Genomic DNA, 18149 nt, shown 5'->3' with positions numbered 1-18149 from the left:
CCAGCGTGTTTAATCATATCAGTGAAACTGCTTAAAATATCAGTCACTGCTTATGACAAACAGATTTCAGTTGTTGCCAAATACTTGTTATTGCAGAATCAAATATCTAGTGAAGAAAGGGCAATAAGGGTGTGGAATAATAGGAGCATAGGGCAGAAGGTATCTATGTGCTTTCATTCAGAAAAATTACTGTTACTATTTACAAACACATAATAGCCTCCACGAAGTCAGGAGCCCAAGATGAAACTCATTTAATTCTGGAATAGAATGGGTGTGAACACTGAGATTTCATACTAGTCACATCTTTCCTGCTCTGCATTTGAGGAGAGAGCTTACATAAATGGTTGGAGATGACAGAAGAAAAAGGAAAAGGATGTCTTATCTCTTACGTCCACTTGGGACAATTAGTAATGGTGTAAGACGAGAAGTTAACTGGGTTTAGAAGTGAGAACTGCGTTTGGGGGTTAATTAATGCAGGAAAAAAATCTGAGGGAACTTCAAAGAACTAATCAGATGCACTTTTGTCTCTTTTTAATTTGTGAGATCTGTTGCAGTCTGAGTCAGCACGGCAGATGCAGATGGCCTTCTGAGCAGAGTTCTCGTCACTTTGAAGTTCACAGGTTTTAAGTGGGGGAGGGGGAGAGAAGACTGGATGAAGCTGAAAACCAACCACGAGCAGAGAATTCCTTAGAAGTCAGGAAGGCTTTGGGTTTTTTTCCCTCATCAACATGCAGAACATCTTTATAGGTTATGGTTTTATCTGATAAGTGGAGGATTATTCACCAAATATACAAAATAGGAATTCATATAGGGTGTAGGGTGGAAAGCCTTGTTTAACGTGATGAACATGTGGGGTTTAGTTCTCATTTATAATACCTTCTTTGTACTGCACCTGTATTATTTATTAGTCATATGTCCTGCAGTTGAGTAATGGGAAATACTGGAGCAAGCGTTTCATTAACTGTGACACTGTTAATTGGTATTGCTTGCTGCCTGGAGTTACTTTCCCTGTTTGAATACATGGAAGTATGAATCAGAGCTTAGTGAATTGGCCAGCGAGAGGAAGACAGGCATCTTTGCATGATAGGCTGTATGTATAGAGCAGCTGATCTCATTTGTCTTCCTGGACTGTGAAGTCCTTTTCAGACTTAGATCACTGAAGTATTCATCATGGTATATATTTTTTTCCATGATCACAATTAGTTATATCATTATGATTAAGCTTTTAAATTTCAGTGGGATATTTTGGGACAGACTTTTTTCCAGACGCTTATGTCCATTGTTGTGACCATTTATTTTTTTTTGCCTTGAGCTATTAATGCCTACCTTTTAAGATATTTATATATTTAAATTCCTGGATACATCTGAGCTTAGGAACAGTGCTTTGTGTCTTGTAGAAAATGCTCTCTATTCAGAAACAAAACTTCGGCTTATTTTTTCATGCACCTGAAGATTTACTCCAAATGGTTCAGCCTTCAAGGAATGTCACACCGATTGCTGACAATATGGTCTAGGGTGGAATTAAGTGCCAGTCGTCAGGGTCGATACTGATCAAAATTATGAATACTCAGTGCTATGGTATATACAGCAATTATAGTTTAAGAGAATAATGCTGTTGAAATCCCTTGAACGGTTACAGCTACTCTTGAGCAATAAAATGCTTTTCAAGGGACAGCCTAATACAATGCAACTTTGTAGAATGAGTTGTGAAATTTTCTTTTCATTTGCCACATAAAGTGCCAAATAAATGTTTGCAATAAAAATACAAGCCTGGGAAGAATGTGTTTTGCCAATTACAGCATAATGCGGGCTACAAAGAAGTGTTCAGAATGGAGTTTGGTATGGAAGTTAGTGTCAGGTTACAGCAGGGAAAAGGGTGCCTTAATTTGCCAAATAACCAGTGTGCTTTTTGTCCCACATTTGCAAGGAAAATCACTGCCTTTGAAAGAAAAGAGATGGGTCTAATTCTATGCAAAATTAATTGAGCCAGGAGAAGCAGGCAGTCTTCTGCTTGGTGAGAAACCAGTGCACGGGGACTGCAAAGCACTGATTGAGGGTGGCCAATCCCTTCAGCTGGTGGTTGCCACATTTAGCTCCTCCAGTTGGCCAACGCCAGGCGAGGGGGGGCACAGGGTGGGATTGAAGCTGCTGTAGCAGAAGCGGTACAAGCTGCATTGGGCCCGGTGGTAACACTTTAGGGGGCCCTTTCTCCTGTTGCTCAAGAGCTCGCATGATTCACCCTGTTCCCTTTTTTAAAGTTTCATATCACAGAAAACCGAGTTATTTTTCAACATAACTTTTACTTCAGCCTAAAGTTAGATACCGAAACACTGTCCGTAGCTACAGCTTAGCTCAGCCTGACGACGCTCTCGAAATAAAGCCTAGGATCCTCCTTGCTGAAAACACTCAAAATAAGAGCTATCTTGTGCTCGACTTCTTCGCGGACTTGTTTTCTGCCTTCTTCTGCTTGAAAACCACCTGCTCCGATGAGATGGCAGAGCGTCTCATTCACATGAAATCAGCGCGAAGCAGCCAGCCAAGAGGCAGCGGCGTGTATGAGCGAGAGGGGATCCTTTGCAGCCTTTATATACCAGAGTTATTTTTAACCACAGCCTCCATGCTTATTACAGTGTTTCCTCTCTCAGACACTCAGGAAGCCCACTTGGCTCTGTTTCCTGCTAACATGCGGCCCTGGCTCGCAAAATCTCTGAGAACAACAGGCCTGAGACTGCTCGGCTCCATTAAAAAACTGGCAACTTTTCAAGCCCTGACAGAAAACCTTTGAAAGCTCTGGATTTCCTCCAGCTAACGTATGAGGCTCCTACATCAGTGACAAATTAGACTGAAACAGCACAAAATGCTCCTATGTAAATAGCCTTTTTCTACGTTCACCCTTTTAATAGTTCAAACATTATTTATAGTTATTTCACTGGATGGAAAAATATTTTTATATTTTTCCAAAGATGGGTTCTAGTGAAATGTTTTCCTTGTTTGTTTGGTCTTGGGTTTTTGTGTGTGTGTGTGTGTGTGTTGTTTTTTTTTTTTTTTCCTTCGAGATTTTTGTGACAGTTTTCTTAAGCTCCAGGAGCAACCTTTCCTTCCTGGAAACCAGGACAAAATGGCTGTTGTGAGTTCTTCAGTAAAAAGGCCTGTGTCCAGCGCTGAGCACAGGTCTCTAAACGCTGCCATTCCTCAACTATTAAATAATAGTTATAACAGGCACAACTGACTTCTGATTTCCTGAGAGACAACAGAAGAGGTCAGTTGCACTTTGTTGGTGCCTTTACCCATGCATTTTATGCATAACATTAGGCCTTTGTATTTTTTTTTTTTCTTATTGACTTTGCACTGCAATTCCAAAGGGCCTCCTGCTTCCAAAACTGCTTTCAAGTATTGGAATAGATGTGACCTTCAGTGCTGAGCGTGCTATTTTCTCCTGAGTTGACATTTTAAAATATGCTAAGAAATCTTACGGTGAAGTGACTTCTCATGTCTGTCAGTAATAATGACTTGGAATCATAAATGATAACTCCAGAACATGAACTTAAGTGATTTTCTGATTTTATAGGAGTATTTCCGGTAGTATCATCTTTGGGTCAGCGTGACGTTAAGGGTTATTTATCACCCTGGGCATGAACAAGACCCATCCAAAACATCGACCTGGCCTCTCTAGTTCCAGTATTATCTCAGACACTGGAGGGACGAACACGGTCATTGCCAGCAGCAGGTTCTCTGGATCAGGATGATTTCCCTGACCTACCCTTCTTCTCACTAGCTGGACAGTAAGGTGTGTTTATTCTCCCTCCCAATTTTAATCATCCACAGCTTGAGCATGTAGGCTGAGGAGTCGTAAGGCTCTGTTTGTACTTAGAGGAGAGGGTGATGGAGAATTCATCGCACCCTGGGATGGTATGGCCAGTTCTGACACAGTTTAATTGCAGTTAATACTATACCAGCTCTACAGATTTGTGGAATTCCTTCCTATTTTCTTTTGCCTCCTTAAAAGACCCTCTTCAGTCCTTCAGTCTCTTCAGTTGCACCCTGAACCACTAGGTCATGCCTTATGGAAAGAAAAACATTAATTACTCTGGTTTTAAGGTTGATCATCTTTGTTGGTTTTGTATGACAGTAGGATTTTTATCCTCTGCCTTTCCCTTGGAGCCTGGCTGTTGTGTGAGAGCATCTCCAATGGGAAAGGTGATCTACATCATAAGGAACTGAGTAAAATTAATGTCTGTTTTACTGGTCCCAGCAACGCTGCTGGAGCAGCTATTCTTTGCTACTCCAATGACAACGAGATACTGAACTGGGAGCTGGGTGTATCAAGCATGATCTTGAATGAGTAACTACCACCATCTCGCAGATGACCCTTATTCTGATTGAAATCGTTTTACACCCAAAGTTATCTACATTTCACATAGATGTGGTTAACTTTTGCAGTTGAAAATTACTCTTATGAGAAAAGAAAAATGTAAACAGTTTCTAGATGTGAGAGGGCTGAACTTCATGTTTTGTAGTTTTTAGCAACTCATTCTGCTGTTCATTTGTTGCTCGTTTGGGGCTTTTATCTCGTAGCAAACCCAACGACTGGACTTTGGCTGTGCCTTTGAATGAACCCTGGCAAGCAAGTCTTTTAGATTCAGAGCATCGTTTTGGCAAGCAATCCTTATTTTGCAAATGTAAGTTTTGTAGTTACAATCATAGCTCATAGCATTTGCCCGTGCAGTTTATGGAACAAGTGGTATGCAATAGCAGATTCACATTTATTTTCAGGCAGGAAACCAAGAGCGCAAAAATGCATCATGAACTGAAGGGTCAGGGTGAAGGCTTTTTAAAAAAGAATCAAGGTGGTTGAATTGCGTTTATCACGCGCAGTCGAGCGGTCTAAAATTGACTTGTTTTGATGCTATTTGGAGCTCACTGTAATGAAAAACTGACTATGTGCAGATTGACTTTCTGCGTCACAACCCGTCTTGGGATAGTAATACCAACAAGGACAATTAGTTTAACTGTCGTTCACAATTGCTGTTTGTTTGTACTTGGTGGTTTATGGTAGAAACTGCAGGACAGCCTTCCATTCGAGCTCTTGCCAGTGGTCTCAGTAATTGCCCACTAGTCACTGAAGGACAGACTCACCAAGGACTTTCAAAGCTGACTTACCCTCCTTCAAATATAACTGAAATTTATAGCTAGCAGCTTCTAAAATAACTCACATCACTGCCACCTCCAAAAACAGCTCTGGGACCATGTGGCCTTGTGGTTATGGCTCTGGGGTTGTGGTGATGAAGTCAGAGATTCAAATCCAGTTGTAGGGAGATAAAAAGCTTCAAAGAAAGTGAAACTGTTTTTGCCTTGATTATGTGGAAATAATAACACCTCATTTTACTTACACCTGAAAAACAAAATTCATAGCTAAAAATAAGTTAGGGTGCACAATACCATGTCACCTCAGGAGATGTGCTGTGGATAAAAGCATGTGGCTGCTATGAAAAGAGCTCATGAATTGACATGTCAGAGGGGTTTGCTTCTCTTGGTACATACCATCAAGGTGCAGGGTGACAAAAGTCAGGGTCTGAAGCCTCCACAGGCAACACAATCAGAGACAAACGAGGTCTGCTGTATTTTTCAATGTACCTTTCAGCTGACCAGCTGTGGGCTTGGGGTTTGAGACAGGAAAGGACTTTGTTTTCTTGCTTGCTTAGAGCCGCCCAGAGGTCTCTCTAAGCTCCTAAGGGCCATTCGGTGTGCCTGGAGGGAGCTGCATAAGAATCCCACGGATGCTGTGCTGGAAATTGTTATTATTGTACACTAATTAGTAAATGTAAATAGAATTGTACGTTATACGGGCTCAGGGCGGACAAGGTGCTTCCTGGACTGCAGCGTCTGTGACTTGTCTGACATTTTGGGGTCCTTCTGCTGCGGGGGGTCCTGTAGGTTTTAATGAGTTGTCAGGCAAAGCAGACCGGCTTCAGGTGGAGGACTTCAGAGGCTGTGAGCTGGCCAGCGTCTTGGGACACACACATGGACATGGACACACACACGGACACATAGACACACGGACACATAGACACATGGACACACAGACACGGACACACACAGACACGGACACACACACACACGGACACACAGACACACAGACACACACATGGACACACACACACACGGACATGGACACACACACGGACACACATGGACACACACACGGACACACAGGTACACACAGGGACACACACGGACACACACACGGACACACGGGGACACACATGGACACACAGACACATGGACACGACACACGAGCTATACATTCAAGTGCCTCAGGCCAGTGAGGAATCTAATCCTGGGCTAAACTGAATTAAATTGCTGCGCTATTTGACACAAGGAAGCACACAGGTCTTTTCAGCTGGAAAGCTCTGACTTTCCCCCTCCATACGCAGACTTATCACGAAGCCATTGCTATCCTGCTGAGTTATTCCTGTGGCCACTTGACATGTTCTGGGGGCCTTGCTAAGAAAGCCCTGAGGGAATCTCCTTCAAAACCTGGGCCAGCTCTGACATTGGCTTTAGGAGGGACCTCCCCACCTCACCCAAAACCCCAGCCTTGTGATGTTAACGTTCGGGTTTTTGTATCTCTCGCTGATACTGGGCTGAATTCTCACTGTTTACACATGGTGTGAGAGGATTTTTAACTTTGAGAGTAAAAGTCAAGTCAAAAGTCTCACTTTGTACATAGGATGTAAATGTGGAGGCTTATTTCAGGGCATAAATGTCTACAGACTCTCTGCTGCAGATCAGAAGGAGAAGAGTCCACAGTGCTATTAATCCTAAGAATAGCTATTATTGGGTTATGATGACATCTAGAAGCCCCAAGTGAGCTTGTCACATTTTTCTGATTTATTTAGCAGCATTTCAATGGGAAAACATAGTGATGATAATGAGCATCAATGGTACATATTGTCCTTACAGTGCACAGGGAAAATCCAAACCTGATTCATCGGTGACGAGCTTGGCAGATTATTTCTTGAACTGCATCAAGGTTTAGTCTACAGTAGAGACAAACACTAAAGCATTTACAGAAAGAGAACTGATGTTTCCGTTGTTGGAATCCAGTGGATATCAAAGATGTCTTTGAATTTCTACAATTAGAAGGAGCCAAATAAAAACCAAATAATTTTCCAAGCAGATGGCCTTAGCCCTCAATACCAAAATTATCAAACTCCCTAAGTAGTGGTTTTAAGATAGATGTTAATGGATCTCTGAGCAAGAAGCATTAGTGATCTGGACTACAGCAACATTTTAATTAAAAAGTTGTACAATAACAGACTCAAAATGTAAACTTCAAAACATTTAAAGCCTAAATTACCGTAGGTTAAGAACTGGCATTGAGTATGTAATTTTTAACATTCCAGACTGCCTTCATTATAGTTCAAGAAGCCACAGAAATACACCGTTACGAGCCAGGAATAGTTCTTCCTTTTATTTGGAAAGAGAATTACAGAGGGAGCTATTGGGAACTGAAGTTTAGTTCCTAAAGCAGGAGCAGGCTACAATATTTTTATACACAACTGCAACCACAGACTTGCACTCATTCAAACATGCCGGACTAAATGGTGCCGGCTGTATAAATACTCAACACTAAGTTAAAACACAGGTTCTTTTTTATTTCAGCTTTGAAGGTTTATCATGCTATTTCTACTTTTGCAATATCATTTAAAGTCTAGATGCCTTATATATATATATTAAAAAAAAAGAAAAAAAAAAAAAGAGTGCTAGTAACTTAAACCTACAAATTAAGACCATGGTTCTTCAGTAGGTTTGGAGAAAGGCTAATTCCTTTCTGGTCATTGGTGATGGACACAATGCTTGCTTTCATTTGTGAACATGCACTTAAAATGACAAAGTAAATCCTTCTGGTTTTGTTGTAATTTTTTTTCCAGCCAGTTAGTCCTCAACTGCATCATAATGCTCATATATAATCTTTTTTTCAGAAATTGGACTCACATAACTCATTGGTATGCAAAATATGTAAGGCCCCAGTCTGCTCTGAATTACACCCATGCAAACCGTTGAAACTTAAAAGGGAATTTTAAATATGCATGAGTAAGGAAAACAAATGAAGTCCTCAATTTGCAAAGTGCTTTGAGATCTGTAGAAGATAGTTGTACATTTTGTTACCTGTGCCCTCAAGACAAGGCAGGGAGAGGATCTGGGACTTAAACGAGGATTGTGGAAAACTGGGTTTTATCAATGCTTTTGATAACTCAAAAAGGGTAGGAGCAGCTACTGTCCTACACTAATGTTCTAAAATCACTATAATTAATTAAAAAGCCCTGATGGAAAAATATCCTAAATCTCACGGCTTGTCAGACATTGGGGGTTTTTTTTGCCAAGAGCAGTAAATAAACCCTATGTGAACAGACATGAAAGGACTTTGTAGAAGTGGTTGGCTGCGATGAGTCCACTCAGGAAGCTGCTGAAGAGCAGCAGAGACTGGCTGCCTTCACGTTTGCCGTCACTTTTCTCGTGTTGTTATAAAAGGGGGAATGGATTTTGCTTTGTGGCGTTCGTTGACTTGGACACATGGAGCTGTGCTTCTGAAGCCGTAATTCTGGGCGAGAACACTTTTTACATACTTTATAAACTGTTCAGACTATTTTCAGATTGACTATTGAACCACAGTGGAAGTGTATGGATTCAAGATATTTCTGGTGATTGTGTAACTGGAAAAAACTGTCCTGATTTTCAAGTATTTTTGGCATACAAGTGAAAGTAAATAAGCAATTTTAGAGACTCACTGGAAAGTAATTGCTCCTGCAGGACGTTAGCTGTGCCAGGATCTCTGGCAGATGGACTGAGCCCTCACTATTAAGCTTCAAATGAAAGCATTTTTTTAATGCAAAAGATCAAAACCGAGGATATATAATCTAAAATGTAAGGAATTTGGAAAGAATGGATGCCTGCGAAGGGAAATGTCTAAACATATGAACTGCATTAGGAGGGGATACAACGGAAGAAAAGCCTTATAAGCTCCAAAGACACCTTGGCTTGCCGTGGTGGGAAGCACGAGTTGCGGCGGTGGTGACACGGCCGTGATGCCGGCAGTGCCTGCTCTGGGGATGGAGCCGCCTCCGTCCATGGCTCTGCTGGTGAGACACGAACCTCTGGGGTTATCAGAGGTGACCTTGGGCCGACCAGCCCTGCGAGAGCTCGGACCAGCTGAATTGCTGATGACGATGACATGAGAGAGCAAGAGCAAGAGAAGCACCTTGTTTTGGGTGACAGTGACCCACCGGGATGGCAACCTTTAGATAGGAACAGTCTGTCCCTGTGCTTCCATCCAGTGATTCATCAGTGACTACAAAACAGTCATAAAAGCACCACTGTCAGCGTGTGTCATTAAAGGAAGTGTTCTGCTTTTTTTTTTCCTAAACAAGACGTTAACGAAGTATTATTTTTTACTGCCTTCATGCTGTAAGCTGGCATTTCAAAGGCTGAAGCTGCTGTCCTTTGTTGTTGCTTTACGCGATCGTCTCGAAGCTGTAATTGAATCCACCCAGGCTATTTTGCAAGCCTCCGAACTGTCAGTTCTCTGCACAACTCGTCTATATAAAGCCCTGCCATTAGCTCCAGCAGCTTAACAGTCGATCGGTAAACCTCAAGGGGCTATGGACAGCCACATACTCTGTAGTGAAGGACACAAAGTAGCTTTGAAACTGAAGCCACCTGCAGAAAAACTGCAAGAGACGTGTTTGGCCAACCGCCTCCCTCCCCCCAAGTTTTGTTTTTCTTTTCTTTTTTTTTTTTTTTTTTCCTTTTGACCAACGTTTGCTCAAGCTGCCCTTCTCCTGAGGTTCCCAGCCTGGGGGCTGTAGCACAGCAATGGCTTTTCCTGGGCTGGATTTATCCTGGTCTTTGTAGAAGATCCTTTCACAATCCAGCCCAAATGGCCATGTCCAAGGAAACTTAAGCCTTCCTGAGACGCTCAGAACACTTCAGTACAGGATGACAGATGAAATAAAGCATTTTTAATGTTTCGGGACGTATGGCTTTGCCTTTAGGATTTATATCTGGGTTCAATCAACACAGTATCAAAGTATTAAATCAACCATACGAGCATTAGCTCTCCATTTAATGGGATGCTCGATTCCCTCCTTCTGAGACGCACCAAGACAGGAGAAAGGAAAGCCTCCAGAGAGAGAAAAGCTGCCATGTTACAATACGATGCCATCCAGCCAGTGAAACTGAGATATATGTGCACATCTCTGGTCCCATTTCCCTGCCAGTTAAGCCATGAAACTCAGCTCCAGCCTGGTCGGCTGCTTGCTGCACACCTGCTCCCTTGCAGCCGCCAAGTAAATGAAAGTTGTTTCCCTCCTTGCGAGTGAAAAAGCTGTCTGTGCTGGCCTCAGGTTGGCTTTTTTTTCACTCAGTGCTTGCTGCTTTTCTGTAAAATACTGTCACGGACAGTAAGTATGAGGTGCTGCAATTGTTAATATTAGCAAAGGTCCAGTTTCCTGACTGGTAGAGATTTATAACATCATAGCTCATCTTTTATTGGTACTTCAGTTTTAGAGCAAGCATAGTTAAGTCATTGCATTCTGATTAAATTATATATATTTATGTATATATAAAACATCTATATATAACCTATATTTATATGCACGCACACACATACACATGTATATGAACCTAAGACATTTGAGACGTGCATTGGAGGAGGGCTACAATAGAAGGGCTCAACTCTATGGACAGAGGTGTCTGTGCAAAAAGAAGCTATTTAGCCACAGTGCAGGTTTTTGGAATTAAATGGTTTTTTGGGGGAAGAAAAAAAACCCCAACACATCTTGTATGTATAAATATGTATTAGGTATGTATAAATTCAACAGAAACCATCACTAGCTTAGCAACAAATGGCACAAAACAAGCATGCCCCAATTAGATCTGCCAAGAAAGCCCATCCAAGGCTCCAGCCTTAACAAGGTGGGAGAAGAAAGTGCAAGAGAACCGCTCGTGGGGTTACCCCACCGCTATAAATCTCACAAGCTGGCCTATCATGAGTTCACCTGGGTGATTTTGCATTTGCTTTTTTTCCTTGCAAGCCAACCCCATCCCTCCTATGACGCTGTTAGACCAGCTGTGGTGCGGGGAGGGTTGCTACGAGACGCGATGCCGACGCTGTGCCTTTCCCACCTGGCCACTGCCCGTGCCGTTGGCCGTGTGGCAGCACTGCCCAAGGAAATGGGCTTGTAGCAGCAGAGGAGCAGCTCGTTTTTGGTTTTTTTTTTTTTATCCCCGATGCTTCTGCAAAGGGATGATCGTGCAGACCGTGGCCGTGCGCCTTCAAGGAGTCACTGGCACTGGGGCAGCAATGAGCTATTAGTACCAGGAGGAAAACAGGCGGCTTTGGGGGTGTAACAAGTCGTTTCAGGAAAATGGTGCTGCCTTGTGTATTGGCTTTTCGTTTGGCTGTTTGGTTTGTGTTTTGCCAAGAGCACAGCTGAGTTTTCAACTCCTCCACAATTTCATATCAACTGAACAAGTCGTTAGAAACCACTGAAACTCAAACCTCTACGAAAGCAATGGTCCCATGAACCGTGAGTTGCTGTACAGCACCTGATGCAGGAGCTGAGCTGATACAGCCTAAATGAGACTGACTGTCCGCAACGCTCCTTTTTCCCTTTGGAGCCGATTTGGAGGGTGCTGCTGCGGCCAGGCAAGACGCTCCTGGAGAAGGACATGACGGCCCCTGTCCCTGCAGGTGTCAGGGTGCCAGGCAGCGAGACCCTGGCGTTGTCACCTCCTCCTGTTGGTTTTCTGAGCGCTCAAATAGCCTTTTCTGCAAGAAAAAAAGCAAGTCTTTAAACTTACTGTCTTTGAAACTGCAGTCTGAGCACACACAAAACTCATTGCATCTCACCAATGGCATCACCCGTCTCCTTGTGCTCTCAGCCTTCGCTATCGCTGACACTTCTGTGCCAAGTGGGTATTGCACAGATGCTGGCCCTATGAGAGAGATTAAAACCCAGCTCGATTTAAAAGTGAGCGATAAGCTAGCTCCTCAGGGCAAGAGCTGACTTTTCTCTTTGGCGCTTGTTCACTTCGTGGTGCAGGGGAGGCCTTCCTGTGCTTGGGACTTCTCAATGCCGCAGCATGAGTCAGTGCCAATAAAATAATACGAATCAGGGCAGGTCAATATTAGGGCCGTTTAAGCAGCGGGTGATGTAATATCGCTGTCTGCAATAGCGTATCTCTGATTTGCAGCGCTCCGAGCAGACGCGATGGGCTCGCTGCAGGAAACGGTGGGTGAAATTCTCTGGCCGTTCTGGTGTGGGTCAGAGGGGGAATCACGGTGCTCTCCCCAGGCTTCAAAACCTCTCTCTCCCTCCAAGTTACTCTTGGCTTCTCCGCTTGTGCAGCTGGTAAGGACGTGCTATGAGGCAACCCCTACAGGCACTTTGGATTTTGAAATGTGCTGCGTGGTGAAGCAAGTTAGTCGTTGTCATCCCCCCCCCAAAGTCCAGGAATAATATCTTAGAGCCAAAGTGAAGTCTGCCAAGGAATGAATGCCCTTGGGTGGAGATTACTGATATTGTATTTGTTATATTAGGCAGGAGAGAGACCATTCTTTAAAATAAGTTACAGTAAACAAGCTGGGTAGCTGAGCCCTTCAAATGTTTCATTACTGATGAGTTTTAACGTTAAGAGCTCCTATCGTACAAATCTTGATCAAGGGAAAGATAAATGTGCTGTTTTTTAGCATTTCACTACAAACATGGTGTTTGTGCCAACTGACACAATGATTAAATATGATCCTCTCTTCTCAGAAATGAGGAGAACTGTAACCGCACCGAGCTCTCCGCCGCTGATACGAGATAAAAAGAGTCAAATGTGTGTGGTTTCCTTCAGACCAAACTTGTGGCATAGTGTTTCGTGAATGATGTTGTCCAAAGTCAAAATAATCTGTTTTTGCCCAAAGGTATTTTTACAAAAGACTGTAAGAGTATATTTTTCTACAGACTAATAGAAAAGTTTTGTTTATCCTTTGTGCCGTGCTCAGTGTTTACTCCTTGTTAGTGCAAACAGAGGTTCAATGCTCCAGTATGGCAATTAATAGATGCCCAATTGCTTTAATTCTAACAATGGCTAAAAAGGCAATCCAGCTTTAAACCAAGCTGGATTCGTGTGTTGTGGGGTTTGGTTGGTGGGTTTTTTTGTAATAAAATTTACTATTCAGGATATGTTCCCACCACTGTGCCCCAGCCCCTCTCCCTGCTCCTGGTGCTTCTGGCTCGCTGCTCTCGCCGAGTGGTGCCACCGATAGACCCAGACATGGGCTCAGCTTCATGCAGCACCCCGACGGCTGCGAGAGCAGCCCCATCGCTGACCCCTGCCAAAGCCACGGTGCTGGTTAATGAGAAAATGAAAAGCAGCTGTTTGTTTCTTTTCAAGAGTATCAGAAAAACAAGAAGATGGTCTCCTCCCCATATGGGCCAAAGGCTTCTTTAGCCTTTTCACTTTCAGCCACACTGATAGCAATAATTCTCTGCTTTTCTCGAAGCCTTTCCAATTTATTTCATTGATGCTTTCTGCAGGCCCGTGGGAATAAGCTACAACTGTCCTTCCCCTGTTGCAGGCCAAGATAAAAGCAGTGACGGAGCCACCCAAAAAGAAAAAAAAAGAGGTGAAGAATTGCAGCCCCAGACAACTTGCCACCCTGAGGGTGCTACAAACTTTGTGCTTTGCAGCCTCTCAAACCCTGCAGAAGGTTTGTTTTGCTAAATCTGAGTAGGATGCCTCACCCTTCTTGTGAGCAAAGTGCAGCCGTACTTGCATTTCCTTGGTCGAAAGCACCGCCACCGCACTGGTAACTCCAGTTAACAGCAACCACTTTTGCCAGGCTCCACCAAAACATGAACTTTTGCTCAGCACAGCTCAGTCGTGTCCCATTCCCCAAGCTCCAGGAGGCTTATCCCAAGTCCTTTCAGCTCTGCTTTATAGGACACAGGCTCAGTGCAGTGCCCTACCGTGCAAATAACCTCTTCTGCAGCACCTGGGCAGCCTTGGAGAGCAGCGCTCCCACCACCAGGAATAAGATCTTGGAGGAAATTTGTTGTGACTGTCAACTGCTAATTCCTCCTGTGCCTGGAGATGGCCCCGATTCCGTGATACAGGTCTTGAAACCTGTCCTTTGCTAAGGAGCTTTTTAATGGCTCTGAACTGAAGCTGTGGCTGATGGGATCCAGCATGGGGCACAATGAAATATTGGACCATAAAAAGGCACGCTGAGAGTCTCCCTTCAGAAATGCACTATGGATGCAGGGAAAAGCAGCTGTAACATTTATATTCGCTCTCACTCTATGGGTATGGGGAGAGGAGATGGTCAGAAGCCAGGAGCCGTGAGGCCAGCATCCCCCACGCAAGTACAAAGCCAACATCTTCTAACCCATATGGCAAAGGAGAGGGTAACCAACGTCCTGGAGGGGGGCAAGGGGGGAAATCCCTGGTACTCAGTCTGAAAAAGAGGTGATGTTTCCAGCAGTGGGCTGTGTATGTGGATGGAGGGCAGGGAACAGGACATTCTTGGTACCAGCTGCCCAACAAGGCAGGATGGGATGTATCACGTGCCGTCGTGCCTTCCCACGCCGCTGGCTTCCCCTGTGCCCTCACACGACCGCCACTCTCACCCAGGATTTGTGCAGGAAACGGGGGTGAGGAGTTCTCCGAGAGCAGACGTAATCCTGCTGCGGGCTGCCCACGGAGGCACCCAGGCACCAGCCTCCCTCCGCGGCACGTTGACTCAGCGCGTGGTGCCCCGCTCTCACCCGGGGATGTCCCATGGCACCTGCAGGAAATTTAAACTGAGTGTGGAGGTGTGTGGCTTGTTGCGAGGGCAGGAGCTTTGATGAGCTCAGCAGGGGAAAAAAACCTCTAGGAAGGATTACTCTGAAGTTTTGGAGGTGGGGGACCATTATGGTCCTTTACAGCATCACCTTTAACATAATGTGCAGTGCAGCATCCGCTCTGTGCCCGTGGACGTGAGCTGCAGCAGCAGCAGCTCTGGGACTGCGGGTTTTGGAGGAGATACCCCCGTCTTCACGCAAGGACCTCTGAGCGCTCCCCTGCCTCAGTTCTTCCAGCAGCAAATACATGCACACAAACACACACGCTCTGCTGGAAGCAAACTCTTCTTTCCTAACTTGAGTTTGCTTAGCTTTAACTTCCAGCCATTGCAGCTGCTGTTTCTTTTCTCTGCTGAATTCACGTTCTTACCCCAACTAAAAAAAAATAAAAATCTTGTGTTTGCAACAAAAAAATTTCACTTCATTAATCTAAACCTCTCCGGCTATACTGTCACAAAATACTGCTTGGAAAAAAGAAAGCTGCTTCAATGCTGCTGCCTCGGAGAGCTCGGTTACTCACATGCTTACGTGAGGAAGACCGAGATGCTCCCCGCTTTCCCGCCACCTCCACCAGCGTGTTGCAGGACTGAGCAAGAGGGAGGAAAAAAGCTCTTACAGTGCCTCATCTATGCACTGTGTCAGTCCCTCAGAAATAACTCCAGTTGTCATCAGCCCCTGATATTTTTGGTATTTGACACAATACGCGGTTAGATAAATTTGGGGACACAATTTTGCACAGCAACCCCGAGCTGTTTGAGCGCTGCAGCTCCCTGGCTCTCACAGCGCGGCTCGGGCTTTGCCCAGAGATGTCAGGAGGTTTTTGGGACAGCACTGCCCATGCAGGTGCGGCACGGACCGGCATCGGCGAGGGGATGCTGCGTTGTGTCAAAGGAACTGTGTGTGACCAATCGAGTGCCGAAACGAGCCTGCAAACTGCTGAGCTTTTCTTTTCTGAAACAGAAAACAGAAAACAAAATCCTGACTTTCCTCATGGTAGAGGTCAGTTTTAGCACTAACACAATGATCCCTTCACTCATCTCTACCGAAGAATTGCTACATAGAAATAACATTGATTTCTGAAGTTCAGGGATGTTTAAGAAAAATTCTAAGAGTGGAAATTAGAAAAATCTGACTTTGGGAATTCCATAAAGGCAACCATAGATGAGTGCAGTAAAGTTTGTGTAGCGTTGTTTATTCTGAAGAATTAAAATGAACCTCCAGCTATTATAATTTTTCATTATGCACTTTTTAGGACAAATTTTGGGCTATCATTGTGCTGGGGTTTGTTGTCGTTTTTCCTTCTTGGTAGTTACAGTTACTTTGGATCGTAAGGGTGACGGCAACTATGGAAAAAAACCCACTCCAGCTTTATCAAATGGTCCGAATGGTTTGCTATAATCAGCGAGTGGGTTAATTCTGCACAGAATATTAATTGCAATATTGGCCCCCTTCCAGGTCTGCTCTTTACAGCTCCATTTAAATGCTATTTGCTCTGATCTAACACTAGTTATAGATGATACTGGACTTTTTTTTTTACCATTAACTGCATGAGGCAGAAGGGCTGTGCCTTTCAACACATAGGTCATTCAGCGCAAGGAACGCTTCTTATTTCAGAGCCCAAATATAACATTTTATCATCTAGTGAATCTGAAATTTGCTTGGATAGAGCTCAATCCTGCACCATAGAAGTCTGCGAGTAGTTAATGAAAGCTAAACAAGGCCCGCATCGATATGATTTATGGATTCGTTGTTTATTTGCTAAAGGCTTCTTTATAAGACTTATATCACCATGTTAATCACCTTAAATATGTCCATCTGCACTCAAATATTAAAAATATACGTATGAACTGTAACGAAATACCACCCTGAACCGTGCAGGGCAAGGAAAAATCATTCATGCTGCAACTATAGCAACTACTAAAATAGCAAAGCACACTGATTTCTGACATGAACCTGTTCCTAATGGCCAAAAGACACTGTGTGCTGTGAGCTTTATATACCAGCTCCCAAAATATCCGAGTCCTGATAGGATGAGAAAACACTGTCATGTTCTTGCACCAGGCCAATTACAAAGCTGTAGTTCCTGTGCTGGTAAAGATGTTTCCTGTTGATAACACAAAAGGACAACATAGCACTTAGCTGCTCATGTTATCTGGGACCCTTGTGACCTCTCGGAAACTTTAACAATTGTAGAGTTCACGACACGTAGAAGCGTTCTGTCTTGTGCTTTTGTTTTAATAAATAAGCAAGAAAGAAAATAAACGCTCGTTCTGAAGCCATGCGCTCGCTATTGGCCAGGGAGTAATTAGAGGTGGCTGGAACACAGAGGAGAGCTCAGCTCTGTGAGCAAAGGGTTCCTACCTCTGGCATGGGGCAGCGCTTGACTGATAAGTTCTTTTCTAAACAAATACAGTGAAAAGGTGGAATTTTACACTGCGGTATTTTCTTTTGTCAATTTTAAACATATTTCTTTTCAACTTTATAGACTGTTTTTTTACGTTTGAAGATTAAAAAGCAGATTTCATTTGTTTATAATGTTGGCGTTTCTAAACAGATCTCATTCATATCCTTTCCCCCAAGCTTTTTCTCCAACTTTTACACCGAATTCCCTTCAAACTCTTCCTGTCTGTGTAGCTTTGTTGCATCTCCTTGGCTAGACCGCAGCAGTCACCGGTATGCAGCACTCCAGGAGATCTGAGGAAGAACTTCCTGAAAATATAAAACCCCAGCTGAATTTGGGTATTTTATTACCTCTTAACTGTCTCTTTCTAAAGTACAGTTGAGATCTCCTACCTGACACCCAACAGGTATTTGCCAGCCCACTCAGAAAACCCTTATGGCAAAACTCCCTCAATCTTGATACGACGAGAAACCCACTACCTCTGCTCTCTCCTGGACTTCCTGGGAACCTCAAATTCCTCGTTCCCTGCTGGTGCAGGAGCACATTTCCACACACTAGAACATGGGTAGGAACCAGCAGCTTCTACAAGCACTTAAGGCTTAAAGTGGAAAAACCCAGAGTGAGCTTCGCCCTCTCTCTCTGATTTTGGAGTACAGGCTCGACCCCTGGTTTCCCAGCAGCGCAATCCAGAGCCTGCCGGGAAGGAGTCACTCTGCGGAGCCTTCCTTGCCATCCGACAGGTCCATCAATGACTTGTAACCCAGCAGCCTGAAATGCAGAAATAACAGATTTCTCGATTTAGCCCAGTCTGCCTGATTTCCCTAGATAGTCTCCTGTCCTTCAGAATCCGT

This window comes from Balearica regulorum, chromosome 26 (genome assembly GCF_011004875.1).
Source record: "Balearica regulorum gibbericeps isolate bBalReg1 chromosome 26, bBalReg1.pri, whole genome shotgun sequence".
NCBI classification, from domain to species: Eukaryota; Metazoa; Chordata; class Aves; order Gruiformes; family Gruidae; genus Balearica; species Balearica regulorum.
Note: the sequence above shows the minus strand (reverse complement) of the source record.